At 44.1% G+C, this 21719-nt stretch overlaps 1 protein-coding gene and 1 long non-coding RNA gene across 2 annotated transcripts in view; one reads left to right on the forward strand and one right to left on the reverse strand.

The window, feature by feature from the left end:
* The window catches only part of ZDHHC8 (zDHHC palmitoyltransferase 8), a 134294-nt gene extending 125057 nt beyond the window's left edge, over nucleotides 1-9237 (forward strand). The window contains exon 12 of the mRNA XM_083479038.1: nucleotides 184-9237. The gene's annotated coding sequence lies outside the window, so the exon portion shown is untranslated. The remainder of the gene's footprint in view (nucleotides 1-183) is intronic.
* Nucleotides 8384-13541, reverse strand: LOC310695121. The gene is made up of 2 exons (XR_014519933.1): nucleotides 13382-13541; nucleotides 8384-9677 (listed from the first exon to the last, which is right to left on the reverse strand). It is a non-coding gene; the product is annotated as an uncharacterized lncRNA (long non-coding RNA).
* Between the last annotated feature and the right edge of the window lie 8178 nt (nucleotides 13542-21719).

Consider the following 21719-nt stretch of genomic DNA (forward strand, 5'->3'; position numbering starts at 1 on the left):
TACTGGCTGTGACGCCGCATGGGGGCGGTGCGTGCGTTAGTCCCAATGTCACCTTCCCGCCCGCTGTCAGATCGCGGCTCTGGAGATATATTTGTTTTAAATGTCGCAATGGTTTTGCGGCTCCCAGGTTTTTTTTCCTTCAGAAACGGGTCCAAGTGGCTCTTTTTGTCTTAAAGGTTGCAGACCCCTGGTATAGACAATACTGAGTTAGATGAGCCAATGATCTGACTCAGTATATGGCCTTCCTAAGAAGGTTTTCTCCCCAGGATGGCCACATCGCAAGAGGAAGTTGAATTTCCCCCTCTGCTCTTCTCTTAATCCCATTATAAATGGGTCATATTCCGCCCCCAGCCTCCAACTGATGGATTTTGCATTTGACTAAACCTGCAGATCAGATGCAAAGATGTATTCAACACCATGTCTGGTTTGAACCTTCAGTGCCTTTTAAGTTTTCTTCTCTCATCCTTGTTTCATTATTTTCCCAACTGTTTTGGTTTCTTAGATAAGGGGAGCGGGGGGACTGCTAAAAGATTCTAAAGAGGAAACAAAAAAGGCTGCAATGGTTCCAAGTCTAAACTGCAGGCAACCCCCCCAAAAAACGCGTTTCATGGGAATGGTACAGGATTTTGCACCTGGATAAGCACATCGCTCTATGAGCACTCTGGATCAGGAAATGTTTCATGGCACCTGTGGGTTTGTTTATTTGTTTTGTCATTAGTCTTCGTCTTCTGAAGCCAACTAGCCCTGTGGTTCTGTCTGCCTGGGGTTCAGCTAAAGGGTCGGCGCAGCGGAGGCGATTTCTCAAACTACAATTTTGAGACTCAGAAGCATCATTCTTATGTTCACGGAAAGGTGCAAGGATATTTATTAACAGAATGATGAACTACCGAGCGAAATTTCAACAGAACATGTGGCCAGTTTTGTGCCATCTCCAATTTGGAAACAGCGCAATGTCTAGCAAAATGAATACAATCTACTCAGTGCGCACCAAAATGTGTGGCATCCTCTGATCCTGCCTTCTGAGAGAACAAGGGTGGAGGAATCATAGAAAACTGGGGAGGTGCAGATGGAGGAATGTACATGTGTACAGCTGCATCACGTTCCATCATGTATGTGGTATGTGAGTGGCTGTGCATGCACAGATCTGCCGCCCAAGTGCATGTATGGTTCTGGAGACTTGTGTGAGCCTGCCCTTGCTTTCCTGTAACTGCACACAGGATCACAGCCTGGGGCAGTGGGTATATGGAGCTAGTTTAGTACCAGAGCATGAACTTGGTCCAAGTGTTTCAGCTGATCAGGCTCATAGAACAGCACATGGAAATTAGACAATGAGTTAGGTAAAGGGACCCCTGCCCATTAGGTCCAGTCGTGACCGACTCTGGGGTTGCGGTGCTCATCTCACTTTATTGGCCGAGGGAGCCGGCGTACAGCTTCCGGGTCATGTGACCAGCATGACTAAGCTGCTTCTGGTGAACCAGAGCAGCGCATGGAAATGCCGTTTACCTTCCCGCTGGAGTGGTACCTATTTATCTACTTGCACTTTGACATGCTTTCGAACTGCTAGGTTAGCAGGAGCAGGGACCGAGCAATGGGATCTCACCCCGTTGCGGGGATTCGAACCGCCGACCTTTTGATCGGCAAGTCCTAGGCTCTGTGGTTTAACCCACAGCGCCACCCGCGTCCCATAGACAATGAGTTAGCCATGTCCATTAATTTCAGTGGGTCTGCTCTGAGTGGGGTTTACCATTGGATACAAGCTGTGGCTTTGCACTGCACTGGTGGGGTGGTTAAAATTGTTACAGTTTCAAAATGGGACAGTGAAAAGCAACAGTGGTGTGCAGAGGGCTGCCTCGGGATATTGGAGCACCCGTATTGATAGTGCTTAGTGTTCAAAGACAGGATGTGTGTAATTAGACTACAATGTCACAGCAGTCAAGGAGCTGGGGTCTTCCCTTTCGCTGGCACTGGCAACCTAAGCAGCTGATCCTTTGCATAATATTAAGCAAACTCCATGATTTTAGGGGAAGAACAAATGGAATGTTTAAGAAGCAATGCGACTAGCCTGGGAATCCTTTTACAGCATTCAGTCCGACCATAACGACTCCTTGTCTCCCGGGCAAAACTCTGAAACATAATAATTCTGAAAGTCTGCAGCCAAAGCTGGTTGTCTGTTCATGATGCTGATTGGCTGGCTTTCCATGACATCAGCAAGAAATTTCTCCCTTCCCAATTCTTTGGGATTGTTTGCACCTACAGCAACAACAGTGGAAAGTCTTGTGGCACCTTATGTTGTGGCAAATACATTGTGTTAGAAGCATTCATGGCCCCAGGGCCCACTTCTGCCCTGCAAAAGAAGATTAACTGGTGCTTGGAGATTATTAGAGCATATAATTCCAATTTTACTTCATCTGCTTTGGTAATCTGTTTGTTTCCAGGCTCAATTTAACGTGGTGATAATTGGCCTTTGAAACCCTAAATGGTTTAGGACTGGATTATCTCAGAAGCTATAGTACCTGCTTTTGTGTGAATCTGCTCAGGCTTTGTAATCAGCCTTACAGACCCTGAATATTGTCCATATGTGAGATCTGGCAGGGAGTGCAGGGCATGAGATACAGAGCCTTTTCTGTGCTGGCACCACAATGAAGAAACTCCTTTTGGGCCAAATTTGTTAGGCTCCCCCTGTGCCTTTCGATGGATGGTAAAATATTTTAATTCAAGCTAGAATTTAATTAGTGATTAGCATTTAGTAATTTAATTCATTATAGTGTGGGTCTTTTTAGTGTGAGTTTTAGTACTGTTGTCTTTTGATTGTTGTTTTGATGGAGGTATTATTCTACTGTTTTGTTTTTGGTAAGCTGCTTTTGTTATCTGTTCATTGTTTGTATTCTGTTCTGTTCCTAAAATAACTGTGCAATCCTATGCATGCCTACTCAGAAGTAAGAGAAGCAAGCCCATTGGTAGGCAAACTAAGGCCCGGGGGCTTGATCTGGCCCAATAGCCTTCTAAATCCGGCCCGCAGATGGTCCGGGAATCAGCGTGTTTTTACATGAGTAGAATGTGTGCTTTTATTTAAAATGCACCTCTGGGTTATTTGTGGGGCCTGCCTGGTGTTTATACATGAGTAGAATGTGTGCTTTTATTTAAAATGCATCTCTGGCTTATTTGTGGGGCATAAGAATTCGTTCATTTATTTTTTTCTTTTCAGAATATAGTCCGGCCCCCCACAAGGTCTGAGGGACAGTGGACTGGCCCCCTGCTGAAAAAGCTTGCTGATCCCTGCAAGCCCATTGAGTTCACTGGGACAATGCAGCTGTTTATCAGCTTGCAGACTAATCTCATCAGTTGCATTGTGAATTCAATGAAGAGGGTTCTCAGGGTCATGAAAGTCTGTATCCTAATAAATGTGTTAGCATTTAAGGTGCCACAAGATTTATTGTGGTTTTGGCTTCAGTAGGTTAGGGATAGCTAAATCATTCAGTTTCTGGAGCATCTCACTTCCAGAAGTGTTCACGCAAGTCCCTTCTGCTGTGCCCTGTTTCTGCATTCATCTTCAATTAAAAAACCACTGCTCAAAGGTTTGCGTTTAAGTACATATTTAAATATGTATCTTTTGAACACATTTTCTATCCAAATATGCATTCCTATTTTGATATTTAAAAACCTAAAACTTGAATGCTGCATTGCAAAATTTGGCAAAATGCAAAGACGAATGGCTAGCTGTGTTCCCAGAGTTGTTGCTGTGTACTTAACAGATTTGGGACATGGGCCCAAATACACAGAAATGCATAAAATTAGCATATGCTGATTTGTATGAATAGAGTCAAATTTAAAATAGAAATGTCACAAGCTAGCTAATTTCCCACTCATTCCCACTTATTGCACCCAATTCCCCTTCCCTCACCTCCATTCATTAACCCCAAATCATCTCTAGATAAAGCCATCTCAAATCAATTTATCATCCTCCAATAATAATGATGAGGATGAGGATGATGTACTCAGTAACCTAGGTCACCCCCGATTACCCAACCCAGAAATACTCAGAGCACATAGGAAGAGATTTGAGGCCTTGTCAACTCATCTGTGACAACACCCCTGTTTGTTCCAATCCACACACTAGGTTAGGTAAAAGTAAAGGGACCCCAGACCATTAGGTCCAGTCGTGGCCGACTCTGGGGTTGCAGCACTCATCTCGCTTTATTGGCCAAGGGAGCCGGTGTACAGCTTCCGGGTCGTGGCCAGCATGACTAAGCCGCTTCTGGTGAACTAGAGCAGCACATGGAAACGCCATTTACCTTCCTGCTGGAGTGGTCCCTATTTATCTACTTGCACTTTGACGTGCTTTCGAACTGCTAGGTGGGCAGGAGCAGGGACCGAGCAACGGGAGCTCACCCCGTCGTGGGGATTCGAACCGCCGACCTTCTGATCGGCAAGTCCTAGGCTCTGTAGGTCCAACTCAGTTCTACTCAGAGTAGACAGATTGTAATGAAAGCACCTAAGTTAGCCATGTCCACTAATTTCAGTGGGTCTACTCCATTCTTTCAAGCGTCGTCATTCACACTGGTTCATATTGGAACTCACAAAGATGGAATCTTGCCTCAACCACAGATGCAACCAAAGTAGAGCAGCAGCCCCCTTTGGATTTTTTTTCTTAATGTTTAAAAGCACACACAATAAGGCAGCAAATAACTTAGGCACGTGGGTGCTAATTGCGGTGCTCTTAAAACTTATTTTTAATATGTAAAAGGGGCAGCTGGTACACAGAGAGACTGACAGCGGTGCCAGTTTTTGATTCACTGCATTGCACTTGTGTCTTTTCAAGCTGTGAAGCCCAAACGGCTGAAAGGCCTTTATCTATTATGTATTGACTTCACCTTTTAACTGATTTAGGATGCAGCCTAGTTTACTGAAATGTCAGCCAAGTGATAGCAGTGCTTACCTGACTTTGTCGGGGAAATATCAGCTACAGATGATTGGTAAAGGTTAACTTCAGTGTTGCCCAGCTGAGACTTCAGAATACCTGCTCAAAGTTAAGACCATGGGTAGGCAAACTAAGGCCCGGGGGCCGGATCTGGCCCAATCACCTTCTAAAGCTGGCCCACAGACAGTCCGGGAATCAGTGTGTTTTTACTTGAGTAGAATGTGCCCTTTTATTTACAATGCATCTCTGGGTTATTTGTGGGGTCTGCCTAGTGTTTTTACATGTGTAGAATGTGTGCTTTTATTTAAAACACATCTCTGGGTTATTTGTGGGGCATAGGAATTCGTTCATTTCCCCCCCAAAAATATAGTCCGCCCCCACAAGGTCTGAGGGACAGTGGACCGGCCCCCTGCTGAAAAAAAGTTTGCTGACCCCTGGGTAAGACTATGGACAGTATCTAATGCTAGTCCCATGCAAATCAGACCCATTGAAACGGATGCACATGACTAATTTTGGTGCATTAACTTCAATAGGTCTACTCTGAGTAGCACTTAATTGGATACAACCCTATTTTTATGTGTGGGTTGGGTGATTCTGAAGCTTTCATTACCAAGCTGCAGTAGCTGTAGGGATAGAGGTTGAAAACTGAATGCATTTGGGGAAGACATATTAGGTTAAGATGTATGATGGATCCGTGCACACACAAGCTGCAAACAGTAGCTTGTTAAATCCAGACACAAGACTCCTCTGGGATGGGGAGATACATTTCATATTAATAGGCTTATGATAGCCCCGGATTCCACCCCTCTTCTTCTTCTTTGAAGTTTGCATTTAAAATAGCCTGAGTGGCCCAGAGACGACAGTAAATTATTCAAATCTTCCTGGAAGTCTGCATCTGCAGATTAGCATTAACCTGAAAAAAGGCAGAGGCACCCAGTTCTGCCCTATTTCTGTCTAATGCTGTGATTCTAAATACATCAGCTAAGAAGAAAGGCCCAGAGAGTTCAGCGTGGTTTTGGTGCACATACGGGTTAGGACGAGCTTGTCAGGTGTCAATCCAGAGATTCCTTCCGTTTTGCTAAATTTGCCACTGAATTGGATGTGAGGGCGATCTGGCTGCGACATCTGTCACCCCACTGATCGCCACTGAATTGGGCAGATTTATGGTGGCAAACAGGATTGCAGGGGTGTCTGTGGCAGGTGGGGGAGGGAATGGACAAAAGGTGGAAGGTTGTGGAAAGACAGGATAATTTCCCGAATCAGTAATAGACTTAAATAGATACCTTTGGATCAGCACTTAAGCTTTGGATCTCTTATGGTTCCATGCATACTTATAAAACTTGGGTCACAAACATCAATGGAGCAAGAGGCGGCACATGACACCCTATATGAACAGGGCTACTGCATCCCATAAAAGTTTACAGTTCATAGGTGCCATTTTTGATTCGCACACAGGCTTTGATCCAGCCAGGCTTGTCTCAACCGAGGTGCTCTGAAGACCTGAAGGGGTTGTTTCTCTGTGTACTGATTTGGTCTCTTTCTCTTTTGTCAGTAATATTATTTATTGCATTTGTTTGTCGCTTTGTTTAAAAAAAATAAAATGCTGCAGAGCAACTTAACAGGAAGATAAAGTACCAACAGATAAAATAAAAGCCAAATAAAATTTTAAAACTGAACACTGCCATGTGCTTATCCAAAAATAGAATTAAAAAGTATGAATCCTACCCCACCCCGCTAAAAGCTGAGCACCACAATTAAGGCTAGAATCACGCAGAAGTATGATTTCAAAACCATAAACACCAATAGCCTGGGTAAATAAAAATGTCTTTTAACCGAGTGTCTAAAAAGTGAAAATAATGATGCCCGGGCTGTTTCCTTGGCAGTGGGGTGAGCCCTGAAATAGCCCATTCTCCATTGAAAAGAGCCTATTCAGCATCAACTGTAAGCAGGGGGATTTTGGGGAAGGACAGAGCAAGAGAAAATGGAGGGAATTGATTCTCCTCTTTTTGGTTAGCCATTTACCTGGCGATTGCTGAAGCAAAGGGTAAAGGTAAAGGGACCCCTGACCGTTAAGTCCAGTCATCTCGCTTTACTGGCCGAGGGAGCCGGCGTTTGTTCACAGACAGCTTCCGGGTCATGTGGCCGGCATGACTAAGCCGCTTCTGGCGTACCAGAGCAGCGCACGGAAACGCCGTTTACCTTCCCACCGGAGCGGTACCTATTTATCTACTTGCATTTTGACATGCTTTCAAACTGCTAGGTTGGCAGGAGCAGGGACCGAGCAATGGGAGCTCACCCTGTCGCGGGGACTCGAACCACCGACCTTTTGACCAGCAAGCCCTAGGCTCTGTGGTTTAGACCACAGCGCCACCCGCGTCCCAAAGCAAAGGGTATCCCGTATTATAAGACTCAGGGCATATGCTCTGATTTCACATACACCCCATTGGATCTTGGCTAACTCTTTTAACTATCGGGGACACAGGCATCCAATCAAGTTCAAGCAAGCTGGTGTGTTTTTCCAGCTCCTGACTGGGTAAAACAAAGGCCGATGTGAGAATGAAGCTACAATCCTATAATCTGGGAGTCAAATCCCATTGAACTTGGTGGGGCTCACTTGTGACTAGATATTTATGGGATTACACAGTCATTTGTTCCGGTTGGTTAAATTAGATGGAGTCGCCATAAAACAACATGCCAAAGATGTAACTTGGGTTCCCCTCATTCTGGTGTTCTACACCAGACATGGATCCTTTATTATGATCAAGGCAGAATAAGCTGACAATAAATGATTGAGTGCAGGTAAATCTTAGTTTTCTCAAAGCCTGTACTTCAAACACCCTTTCAAGCAAATCTTTGGTGGGAAATGCAAAACAGATGAAAGCACAGTGTGATAATGGAATATGCAATCGCAAGATGTCTCGGTTACAATCAATGTGGGCAGGGATTGGACAAATTCATGGCAGATCAGGCTATTGGTGGCCAGGAATCATGAGGGCTATGTCACTGTGAGAACAGCATGTTGGACAAGATAGGCCTTTGGTCTGATCCAGCAGGAATCTTATTATGTTCTTAAATGTGACCCGTACAATTCAGCTTTTGCATTGAAGTCTCCATCTTACTGAAGAAACAGCAATAGTTTTGCATTACAGATTTGGGGTGTGCCATCCCGTCTCCTCCCATCGCTGTCATTTCACTGAGTTGGGCAAACTGCAGTGTTGTAGCTTGAATTCACAATAAAAAATGCTGAGATTTCTGGCATTATGTGGGTTTTATATTTGCAGGGAGAGAGAGAAAGAGAGAGAGAGATTAGTTTTGATTTTTTGATTTTTTTTTAACTTGAAGCCTTAACATTTTACTTCTTTGTCTGAATTAGCAATGGAGAACAGTTTATGAGAGACACTCCACGTACTATGTTTCTGCTTGGGTTGAAGACCAGAATTTACCCTGATATGCTTTAAAAAATAAAAAATAAAAAAAACTAGTTGATGATGACAAAGTAAAGGGCTCTTGCAATGTTAAGGATGGGAGAACAGAGAACATTCCTTTCGGATATATATTTTTCATGGGAATGGCTGTCAAGTTTTCAACTGTGTTTTCAGAGGTATCAAAGAGATTCCCAAGGCCTTTATTATTTTGTATATATATATAAATATATATATAAGTGAAATGAAATAATCTTTCTTTCGGTAGATAACCTCAACTGTAAAAAAACCCCAACAACCATACATACATGCACACATGAAAACTATGCAGATGTATGCTTTGATGTTGAAAATCCGATATGCAGCAGCAAAGTTGGCTTGCTGAAGAAGGCAAACCCAGGATTGTGTAAATATTTGCCCAGGTTTATTGTATTATTGGGACTACAAGGGAGCCTCTCCCAAGTGAGGACTACATGCCTGTAGGAAGACCCTAAATCAGGAATGGGGAAACTGTGGCTCTCCCAGATGATGATGGACTACGGCTGCGATCATTCCATGCTATTGGCCATGGCCAACTGAGGTTCATGGGAGCTGGAGCCCAACAGCAACTGGAGGAGTTCCAGGTTCTTCATCCCTGACCAAAATGGTAGCCACTAAAGTGTTTGGAGTGATCTACACCAGAGCCTAAAAGATAAAGACAAAACTGACTGGAAGACTGGAGGCAATGTTGTTACCAAGTGCATGGTTTGAGGACCTTGTGGTTGGGATCTCTTTAACAGTCTGTATTTCACCTGTTCTACTACCTTGAATTTTTGGAATGTATCTGTTCAGGCTTTGTGGCCCTCCGTCTGTAATTCTAATTTCTGTGGCTCTCAATACATATGTATATATTTTTCAGCTTCTTGAGTTAATGTGGTGTGGTTTTTTTTCTGAGGGGGATGTGTAAAATTGTAGCATTTAAGCACTTTGTTTTGACTTATCAACATAGTGGGTTCTGGGAAAGAGGCACAAAAGTACCTCATATCACAATTTTGTATGGGATATAAGGAGCTGTATGCTGAATCAGACCACCGTTCAATCTTGTTAAGTCCATTACTGTCTCTTCTCCACTGTTCTGGCTCCAGTGTTGGAGGAAGTATGCCTCTGAAGGCCAGTATCTGGGAATCACAAGTAGGAAAAGTGCTTTTGCTTCTAGGGCCATCTTGCAGGCTTCCTATGGGCAGCTGCCTGGCCTCTGTGAGAACACAATGCTGGATGATGTTTGTGTTTTATGTACTGCGCCTAATTAGTAAAGGCTCTTGACTGCGCACTATAGTGCCACCAACAAAACACACACCCTGCAAAAAGAAGAAAAGAGGGTCCATATTTGCGTAAAATCTGCCTGTGCCAATATATGCACGAATTAGAAACAATCACTATAATTTAGGGATCTGCACTGGCCTTATAACATTTGGTTCAGATCTCTCATCACTTCAGGAAGAAGCCCCGTCTGTTCTGAGACATTCTGTGGTCTGTCCTAATCGACTCATGTGTCAGGTCTGTAGCAACTTCGTTAAAAACGAAACACCATTTCTTATTATGGGGAATGTATTGAAAATGCCTGTAACTCCCTCCCGCCTTTTGGCAGAAGTGGATGAAATTTGCACACACAGCCACCAGATTAAGCCTGCTGAGTTGCAACCAAATAAATCAAGGGCCTGTGGAGGCTAGGCACATTATGGGTGAGTGGCTCCTATACATGGCAGAGAACACAGCCTTCACGTGTTTAAGAAGGGTGGGATACTCTGCTTGGTCCCAATCCCTCCATCATGTCACAGCATCCATCCCCATTGTTCTCCCTGTGTCGGAGGGGAAACATTGGCAATGAGCATTCAGCCATCAGGAGCAGACTTTAGTCTTCCATATTTTGGCGGCTCCCTGTGCATGCCCAAAATTTGGTACCACCACCCCTTCCGTTCAGCTAAATTCACTGTGCCATAGTTGCAATGCCCTGCACCACTCCCTAGGCTCGGTGCCCAGTGTAGTAGAAATGATCGTGCTAGTATAAGTCTGCCTTTGCTGCTATACAGTGGTACCTCGGGATGCGAACGGGATCCGTTCTGGAGCCCTGTTCGCATCCTGAAGAAGAAGAGTAGTTTGGATTTGATATCCCGCTTTATCACTACCCGAAGGAGTCTCAAAGCAGCTAAGATTCTCCTTTCCCTTCCTCCCCCACAACAAATACTCTGTGAGGTGAGTGGGGCTGAGAGACTTCAGAGAAGTGTGACTAGCCCAAGGTCACCCAGCAGCTGTATGTGGAGGAGCGGAGACGCGAACCCGGTTCCCCAGATTACAAATCTACTGCTCTTACCACTACACCGCACGATGCGACGGCGCGTCTGCGGGTCGTGTTTTGCCGCTTCCGCGCATGCACATGACGTCATTTTGAGCGTCTGCGCATGTGCGAGTGGCGAAACCCGGAAGTAACGCACTCCGTTACTTCCGGGCTGCCACGGAGCGCAACTCGAACGCGCTCAACCCGAAGCACATTCAACCCGAGGTATGATTGTATTTCCATTGGCTCCCTGTCTGGGGAACCATTGGTCCTCCAGATGTTGCTAAACTACAACTCCCATCGCTAGTCCATTAGAACAAATGGGGCACAGCCCCACCAAACTCTGTTGGTCTTCAGCCAGCCCCCAGCTACCTGCCTTCTTACTTACAACCTGTCCAGACTGGCTGTCAGCTTGCTCCTCTTCAGTCTTGAGTGTTTCCCTTGCAGAACTCGGCATAATGGGGACAAGACAAAAATCAGCTGCCTCTGGCTCTCTCTGTGTTGGGTCAACTATCGGGCTCCTTGCCTTCCAAACTATCGCTTCCAGTGGCCACCTGGCAAGCGTGCCTGTTTGGCTGAGAGGATGGGCGTTATAGTTCAGCAACATCTGGAGAGTCAAAGGTTCCCAATACCATCATTGTGGGTCCTGACACTCCCACTGCTGCTTGGGGAGAGCACAGGGAAACCGGAGCACCAAAAAGTAAAAGCATCAAAATGAGAAGACGTGGAAAGAAAGCCTCTGTCTGGAAGCTGCATTAAACACACACACCCTTATGCTAATCCCTGCGGACACACTTTGGTGCTATTGTTAGCATCTGTGTGAGAGATGGCCCTGAACCGCAGTCAAGAAGATAATGGGATGGGGTGGAGCAACCGCTGGGCGTAGGAGTAGCACAACCGCAGCTGCATACCAAGTCCTGATTAATAGCCAAGGAAGAGGCACACAATTGATAAGACAGAGCTTTGGCGTCAGTGTGTGTGTGTGTGTGTGTGTGTGTGTGTGTGTCCCTGCACTAAAACAAATATGAGTTAGGGATCGTTGCAATGTGGAGTGTTTTTTTTGTCCAGCCTCCCAGTCTCCCCACTCCATTCGACCTTCCCTCTGGTTTCCCTCTCCCGGCCTGCCACAGTCAGCTGTCCATCCCCACGGAGCATGATCAGTCCTCAATGGCAATGAAGTCGAGAGTGGATTTCATGGTCTTTATTGAGCTCATAGTGGTGAGGAGGAATGGAAGTTCCCCCAGAATGTCTGCTTTATATACATTATTTACACAATGGGCCCCACGTGATTGGCTAATTCCGGGCTAATTCTCCTGTAGGCCAATCAGGTTGCAGATTCTCTTCCACCTGGAACTGGATTGGGTGGCTCCTGTGGACTAATCAGACTGCTGCATTCTGGATCCTATTGTTCTAGGACCAATCAGACTGCTGCATTCTGGATCCTATTGTTCTAGGACCAATCAGAATGCTGCATTTTAGATCCTATTCAACTCAGTACATAACAGGCAACACACCCTTTTATTTCCACTGGTGGTCTGTGTTCATTAGGACTGGTAGGATGGAAAGCAGGGAGCCCAACAGCAGGTGGCGCCAGAGCCAACGACAGGCACAGCAAACTCATTCTAGTTTTTGTCCCCATCCTCATCCCTGCTGAGTTCTGGAGGGGGCAGCAATGAGCTGGAGAAGAAGGAAGCTGACAGGCTATATGTCGCCGCTTATTCTGGTTGGAAGCAAGGAGGCAGGGCAGATGTTGAACTGCAATTCCCATCACCCCTGCTCATTGGTCAAGCTAACTGTGGCTGTTGGGAGTTGCCCCCAGATGTTGCTGGACCTTGGCTACCCCTGGGAGACAGTGTCAGCCATGGCTCCAACCTTTAGACAGTACTGCCACCATTAGGACTGTCATGGATTTAAGATGGTGGTAAAAATTCTCCATGGGGAAAATGCTGGAAAATGGCAACATGTTCATCCAAATTGAACGCTGCCCTTTTTGTACATTCCAAAATATATATACATGAAACTTTGGAATTATTTTCCCTCAGACAAGACATTTGTTTAAAACACAGTATGGTGTCGCTCAGCGGAATGCCAATCAATGTCGGTTTTTTTATTTTTAAAAAAAAATTGGACAAGGACTTAAAAATTGCTATTAGTGAAAATGATTTCACACGTCTGACAGATCTATTTTTAACGAGGGCTCCAATTATGTACTGTCTGATTCTATGAAACAGACTCGCTTGCCATTCATATTGAAATATCAGCATTTGTACAATCTAAATCCTTTACAATTGGAAGAGAACCAGCTATAAAAGGCTCAAATGAGTTTGTGTCTGGAAATTATCTCTCGCCAGCATCCCCCAATCTGTTTCAACGTTTTAAAGCAGTCCAGACAAGCTGAACAGCTCTTTTGAGAGTGGGGAGGGTGCTCTCAGGCACTCATTGTATCTGATTACATATAAAACAGGAGTAGCTTGAGAAGGCTGGGTATTAGATTGTCCTTGCACTGGAGTGATTAAAAAAACAACCCACAAGCGGATTCTTTATCCTATGATTCAAAGCTTTTATGTGTGGCCTGAGATTTTCTGAAACCTCAAAAAAACCCTTTTAATGCTTTTAATTTCCATAAATTTGCAATATAATTTGGGCATACAAGTCACCTAAGGCAGCTTTAAGCACAACCCTGTAGACCCCATATCACCTACGAAAAATAAATGTATTCTCTGTTACCTTCTCCTTCCCTCCTCTTTCTTTGTTATGTCCTCTCTGCACCAAATTCTAGATTGTAAACTCTCTGGGACAGAGCTCTGCCATCTTGTGATATGATTCATACACATTTCTTGTGCTATTGGATTTGGTTGGCATTCATACCCGTGGTATGGGAAAGCAAAGGTACCGTATTTTTTGCTCTATAAGACTCAGTTTTTCCCCTCCTAAAAAGTAAGGTGAAATGTATGTGCGCCTTATGGAGCGAACGCAGGCTGCACAGCTATCCCAGAAGCCAGAACAGCAAGAGGGATCGCTGCTTTCACTGCGCAGCGATCCCTCTTGCTGTCCTGGCTTCTGAGATTCAGAATATTTTTTTTCTTGTTTTCCTCCTCCAAAAACTAGGTGTGTCTCGTGGTCTGGTGCGTCTTATAGAGCGAAAAATACGGTACATAAAGGATTCCATAATCATATACTGTAATCAGAAAGTCGCCTGATAAAGGTATAGTTTTACACTTTCCATCTTTTGGCTTGCCCACAAGGAAGCATTCGCGGCATCTTGTCTCTTTAATGTTGGGGGTCTGTATTATGTTCTTCCCATCCTAGTGTTGTCCTGAACTTTCGCTCTTTTAAATGCTGGGGGTTTTGATCCTTTGAAATGATTTTTTAAAAAACAACAACCAACAACCTCCATTTTAAGCAAGAAAGATCAGTGACAACAATGGCATGGAGGGGGGGGGGCAGTCTGCATTTTGCTCCCGTGTGGACAACCCCCATTCTTCACTAGGAGCCAGTGTGGTGTAGTGGTTAAGAGCGGTAGTCACGTAATCTGGGAAACCAGGTTCGTGTCTCCGCTCCTCCACATGCAGCTGCTGGGTGACCTTGGGCCAGTCACACTTCTGTGAAGTCTCTCAGCCCCACTCACCTCACAGAGTGTTTGTTGTGGGGGAGGAAGGGAAAGGAGAATGTTAGCCGCTTTGAGACTCCTGAAGGGGAGTGAAAGGCGGGATATCAAATCCAAACTCTTCTTCTTCTTCTTCTTCTTCTTCCTCCAAAGTGTTCTCTAAAGGGCCCCTGGATGGTTAAAAAGGTAAAGGTAAAGGGACCCCTGACCATTAGGTCCAGTCATGACTGACTCTGGGGTTGTGGCGCTCATCTCGCTTTATTGGCCAAGGGAGCCAGCATACAGCTTCCAGGTCATGTGGCCAGCATGACTAAGCCGCTTCTAGTGAACCAGAGCAGTGCACAGAAATGCCATTTACCTTCCCACCTGAGTGGTACCTATTTATCTACTTGCACTTTGACGTGCTTTCAAACTGCTAGGTTGGCAGGAGCAGGGACTGAGCAACGGGAGCTCACCCCGTCACGGGGATTTGAACCGCCGACCTTCTGATCGGCAAGTCCTTAAGTCCAGTTAAAAGGCGATTATGGGGTTGCGGCGCTCATCTCACTTTAAGGCCGAGAGAACCGGTGTTTGTCCACAGACAGCTTTCCGGGTCATGCAGCCAGCAGGACTGAACCGCTTCTGGTGCAATGGGACACCGTGACGGAAACCAGAGTGCATGGAAACACCGTTTACCTTCCCGCCGTGGTGGTACCTATGTATCTACTTGCACTGGGGTGCTTTCAAACTGCTAGGTTGGCAGAAGCTGGGACAGAGCAACGGGAAGCTCACCCTGTCATGGGGATCCGAACCACCAACCTTCTGATTGGCAAGCCCAAGAGGCTCAGTGGTTTAGACCACAGCGCCACCCACACTTTTACCCTTCCTTCCTTATATCCTGACGACAGCCCTATGAGGCAGACTAGGTTCAGAGGGTGACTGCCCCCAAAGTCATGCAGCGAAATTCATGATGGAGCCTCAAGTTCTAGTCTTAACACTTGCTACTTCATCATTCTGGCTCTTACCATCAAATACCATCTCAGACTAGTTGCTCAAAACCTTTCGAGGGGGGGGGGGCAAGCACAGGTGCCACCACAATATGGCCACCAGCGTCTACCCCCTAGAATTAAGTATGGAATGACACACAGAGCAGAAGCATGTGGCAAATTGGTGTCCCCCAACTTCCTTTCACATGGACCACTTTAAAATTACTGAGGTTTACGGTGGGCCCCTTAATGATTGTTCAGCCAACTGTAGCAGTGTAACACTTACAGCAAGATGCTGTAGGGTCATTTAATTAACCTTCTGTTGCTTTTTTATTTCTTATATATTACATTTAATTGCATTACAATTTGAACTCCACAGTATTCAAATTGAAATTCAATAAAAGAAACAATAAGACATACAATTAAAAATCAAGATGCCTATTTAATGCAATGCCGTGTACTGTTTCTGGTCTTCAACTGCGAAGTCACAGATATATACTGTGGACCGCTGGGAAGAGCGCAGAGAGAATAAACTCCTTGGTGCACCTGTAGCAGCAAAAAAGCAGGTGTGTTCCACTGCCTCACCTGAAATAAAATATGTCTCTCCTGTATCCCTCTCTACAGTCACAGCAGGTGCTGTAATGCTCCGACAGTTTGATTTTACCTGAAAAGGTGCACTTTTTCATTGTCTCCTTGTAGCACCCTGCTTGTGGTTAACGCTTAGCTGGAATGAAATATTCAACGCAACAATAGAGAAATTAAAATAATAATTTATTTGTCAGACAAATAAATGAGAGACACAGTGGTATATGGATACCAAAGCTCTGCCCACTCCAGCCCTGATGGCCAGCGCTTATATTTCCTCAGCCCAGCCCCCTTGCTCCTCCTTTGGCTGCCTCTGTCCAATCAGCCTGGTTGAAATTCCTATTGGCTGTTTGCTAGAACCAATCATAAAAGATACACCCATTTCCTATTACCTTTTATGGGAGACAAAGAGCTATATTTCCTTCTATCCATAAATGGCAGACAAGTAGCCATATATCTTACATTTGCCTCGACCAGGCACCTTAATTATCAGATCATCTTTGCCCTATTGCCCTATTCACTGCAAAACAGATGGCTAAAACAGATGGTGCATGGTTTTTAATTTTTATCTTAAACAGAGATCTTGGGTTCGCCTTCTCACACACCATCAATGAAATAAGAATCTAACATAAGAATCTAACATTTCTTACTTTCTAAATCCTTTGCATAATTACATTTAAGCCAATATATTTCATACATAACATAGATAGATTTTTAGAAGGAATGGCGTTTTCAAAGAGAAGCCTCTTCAGTTTACAACTCCCTTTCCTAGCCAGCTGCTGTTTCTATTAGCTCTTGCCCTTTTTAACCTTATGAAAATATGGCTTGAGTCTTCTGTTAAACAATAAAACTTACTATTTACCAACTCTTAATTTGGGTTTTTGCAGCTTGATTGTATTCTGTAATTTGTATGGTCAGTGTGGCCTTTTGCTCCCAGCCTGTAATTTCCTTTTACAACCCTGAGGAACTGCTTATAGATCAGTGGGGCCCTGTTTAGGAAGATAAACATCTGCCAAAGCACCCAGCTGGTTTCTGCCTGGCATGAGAGATACAAAACATTTACAAATATATCTATTTTTAAGCTCATTTTAAAATGCAGGTCTTGATCAGATGCCTCATCCTGAGACAGATGGATGCCAACAGTCTTCATGAAACTCTCAATGGACCACATTTTGAGAATCCATGCAATGCAGCATGTCTAAAGTCCAGCCCAGGGGCCTAATCCGGCCCACCAGTCGGTTTAATCCAGCCCCCACAGGCAGTTCCTTCCCTGGGTTCTAAAAAAAAGTCAACAACTTTGGGGTAAAATCCTAAAAATAAAAAAAGGTCAACAACAACTTCAATCTTAAAAGAAGGTCAACAACTTTGGTCGGCCCTCATGCATGTTGACTTCATCAAATCTGGCCCTCTTTGAAAAAAGTTTGGACGCCCAAAGAAGAAGGAGACTGCACTAGAGAATCTCACAACGGACACACTGCTAAGAATAGCAATCAAGCGGTTTTGTTGAAACACTTATTGGAGTTTATGATTTAGGACAGCGGTTCCCAATCTTTATAATTACGATGACCCCTTTTTAACTTCAAAAAATGTTGCAGACAAAGACACAAGATTCACCCACACTGGAAGAATGGCAGATGAAGGTGATGGATTACATGGAACTGGCAGAAATGACCGGCAGAATCCGAGATCAGGGAGAAGAGGTGGTGGAAGAAGACTAGAAGAAATTTAAAGACTACTTGCAGAAATACTGTAAAATTAATGAATGTTAAAGTGATGTTGGATTGAAAATAAGCGGTATTGGTAAAAAGATTAACAAGAATATGTAAATATGGATTGACAATGATTGGAAATATATAGTTATAATAGGTTAAGATAATGTGAAGATGCGAAGATAATGTGAAGATAAATGATAGAGGGTAAGGATTTGCTGAATTAATCATGTGAACTGGAATACAAAAAAGGGGTGTGTGAGGAGGTCAGGAAACAAGTAAATGAAATATAAGATATGAAAACATGGACTTTTTTCTAACTTTTCTCTTTTTCTTACTTTTTATGTATTTTGTCTTTGTATTTTTGTATTTTTTTTCTTTTATTATTGTTACTTTTTTCTATGCCTATTTTTAATTTTGTAATTTTATATGGTCTGTAAAATTTAATAAATATCATTTTTTAAAAAAATGTTGCAGACACCCCACATGCTATTTGTTGTCATTTTAGGCTCCATTAATTGAGAAAATACAATATGACAACAACAACAACAACAACAACAACAACAACAACAACAACAACAACAACAACTATTATGTATTCCAAGATGGACTAGACAGGACTTTGGTCTGGTCCATATGAGCCGACTGTACATAAGCAAGAATTTGAGCAGGTGTGTCTCTTTTCGCCCCTGCAGCGCGAAAATACAGAAGCTGCAACTTCTAAAATCCCCTCTCCTACACAACTGTTAAACCTACGTGTTCTTAATCACAGCATCTGGTCCTCGTATTTGCAAAGGAGTCTTGCATCCTCGTCCTCCACCGGCTGCACTCTCATGCAACTTAATTGTGAGCACATCCTATTGAGTTCAGTTGAACATCTTTCTGAATAGATCTGTTCTGGGTGCTGTAGCCTTACATGCTTACATGAGTAAGTCCCACTGAAGTGTAGTGGACTAGGGCCTGGGGGACAAGGGTTCAAGTCTGCTCTCAGCCATAACACTCACTGGGTGACCTTGAGGCAGTTACAGTCTCTCAGCCTAATCTATTTTACAGGATTGTTGTGTGGAGAAAATCTGGAATATGGATGCAATGCAATGTAATATAATGCAATAAAAGTCAATGAGGCTTTTGAGCACGTTTTACAATTTTTAAATTTTGTAAGATGCTTTGTGGGATAAAGATAATACATCTAATGGAACAGGCTCATGCGCCACAGCTTCAGTCTCATGCATGCTTACCTGGGAGTAAGCACTATTGGACTCAGCAAGCCTTATGTCCTTGCCCCAGCTGCTCCTTTCCGAACTCCTCTTGACACCTCAAAGCCCAGTGTGATGCAACAGGAAGCAAAATTTGGCTAAGTACCAACCAGTCGCCCCCATTTGCCGTAGCAACAAACAGACTGCACCCCTTGCTCCCTATAAATATGAAAGGGAATGAGCCTCTCTTTCAGATAAATTGGAGGTAGCAGATTTCAGACAGCAAAAAGTCCTCCTGAATGTTTTTCCTCTCCTGTTTGCAATACGCAGTGCTTTTTTTCTAAAACAAATGTTTAGGAATACTCTCATTTTCCTACTCATATTGAAATACTGCCCCTCAATGAGGCCAAACTTAGATTCACAAAATATTTAGGGGTATGTATCCCCCCAGGAAAAAAAGCACTGGCTATGCATATATATGCTGCAGAAAATGGCAACTTACTCAAACCAAGCGTTTTGGGTATGTGTACGGGGGTTTGATATTTAACAGTCACATCATAAATTTACATTTATTGTGGCCTAAACTCTCGTGGATTAGAGGCCACTTCAAGTAGGCTTACGGGAGTTTACGCCACAGTAAATTAAAATTGTTTATGTGGCTGTTAAATATCAAACCTCTAGGGGTCACTGTTGTTTTTGAAAAGAAGCAAGTGAAAGGAATTCTATAATTTCAGCTGAATTAAGCTAGCCTCCTGCTATGGTTTATTTATATACAGTGGTACCTCGGGTTAAGTACTTAATTCATTCCGGAGGTCTGTTCTTAACCTGAAACTGTTCTTAACCTGAAGCACCACTTTAGCTAATGGGGCCTCCTGCTGCCGCCGCACCGCTGGAGCACATTTTCTGCTCTCATCCTGAAGCAAAGTTCTTAACCTGAGGTAATATTTCTGGGTTAGCAGAATCTGTAACCTGAAGCGTCTGTAACCTGAAGCGTCTGTAACCCGAGGTACCACTGTACTGCTTTTTAATCCAAGGCAACACTCCTGAATGAAGAAGGTCTACGAAATGGTTTGATTTTAGAAAACCACTCCTCTTGCATCATCAGTGTCCTGTCATCAACTCTGGTACAGGCTCCCTCTCCAAACCCTGTGTTTTGTTTCACATTCTTCATTTAAGGAAGGTTGACATTAGAATACCAAACAAGAGAGCCTGCAGCAGCAACCACCCTCTCTGGGTATCCTATATCATATTTGTGAGTCCCAAATCCAGCAAAGATATTAAAAAAGAACATTAAGAAAGAGAATGGAGGAAAGGTGGAGCAAACCACAAAAACACAATCAGAAATGCAGGGGTGGGGAGAGAGAGTTGGCCACATCTGCACCATATATTTAAAGCTATCTTATATCAAGGCTTCCCCAAAGGTACCCTGGGAACTTTATTTGTTAATATTTCCCATGACATCTATCTGCATCCTTTAAAAAAACTACAGTTCCCAATATTGATTGGGGGAAGCGAGATTGTATAAGAGTGCTTTAAATGTATGGTGTGATGTGGCATGTTATCATCACACCTGTAATATACTATTTGTTCTTTCACAAGTACTGCAGCAAAATGTTGCAGTGCAGAGCACTCCTGTTCAGGTTATTCCACTAAGGCTACTGATTCTTGATCCTTTCTACTCCCCACCACACCTGCTCTAGAGTAAGTCTGTGGCCTGTTCTCACTGAGTCCTCATTGGGCTGTTCTTGGGTTGTCAACCTCTCTTATCCTTCCATAGAGCACTTCTGCAAACCTGAGGCCTTCTGCCAAGGCTGCTGGTACAGTCATACCTCAGGTTGAATGTGCTTCAGGCTGAGCGCTTTCAGGTTGCGCTCCGCGGCAACCCAGAAGTAACGGAGGATGTTACTTCCGGGTTTCGCCGCTCACGCATGCGCAGACGCTCAGAATGATGTCACACGCATGTGCGGAAGTGTCAAAACGCAACTCACGCAGACGCGCCATTGCGTCTTACGTTCTATTCAGGAAGTGAATGGGGCTCCGGAATGGATCCCATTCGCATCCTGAGGTACCGCTGTATCTCCCTCTTGTGTCTGGGTGGTGCTGTTTTGGCTTCACGACCAATGGCACCTGATTATTGGGATTTATTGAAATGATTTATGATTGGCTGACAAAGTGGCTGGGGAAACCCAGTCAGATGGGTGGGGTATAAATAATAAAATTATTATTATTATTAGAGCTTGTTGACTGCACACACACCACAGATTCAAATCACAAACCCCCAAAGAGCCCTTGAGAAGTGTAGTTTGTTGCAGGCGCTTTGGAACTGTAGCTCTGTCACAAGTAAGTTATAGTTCTCAGGATTTTTCTGGGGGTGAGTGGGAGGAAAATTGCTTTAAATGTATGGTGTGTATCAGGCTTCCTCAACCTCGGCCCTCCAGATGTTTTTTGGCCTACAACTCCCATGATCCCTAGCTAGCAGGACCAGTGGTCAGGGATGATGGGAATTGTAGTCTCAAAACATCTGGAGGGCCGAGGTTGAGGAAGCCTGGTGTCTATGCAGTCAACAGGCCCCATTGGCCAATCATAATAATTTCATCTAATTCCACTATTCAGCCAAAACCTTACCTGTGTAGTCTAGACTTTTCTGGTGTTTAGTGTCAGAATGACAATCTTGGGTTGCCAGTTCCATTTTATTTATGATATAGTGGTTAGAGTGTCAAACTAGGAACTGGTACACCAGGATTCAAGTCCCCACTTGGCTATGAAGCTCACTGAGTGACCTTGGGGCAGTCACTGCCTTTCAGCCTAACCTACTGTTATGTACTGAAGTTTTCACCCTGGACCAGCAGGGGGATACTGTAGATAGTTTTCACTCAGGTCCACATCGGCAAATAAGGGATTGAAAGTGACGTTCAGTGATTGGATAGTTACAGAAAGTGGTTACTGTTGTGTTGTAGTGGAGCTCTATATAAGCAGGCTGGCTGAACCCTTCAGTTCAGTTCT

Source organism: Podarcis liolepis, assembly GCF_965112155.1.
Source record: "Podarcis liolepis genome assembly, chromosome: 15".
NCBI lineage: Eukaryota > Metazoa > Chordata > Lepidosauria > Squamata > Lacertidae > Podarcis > Podarcis liolepis.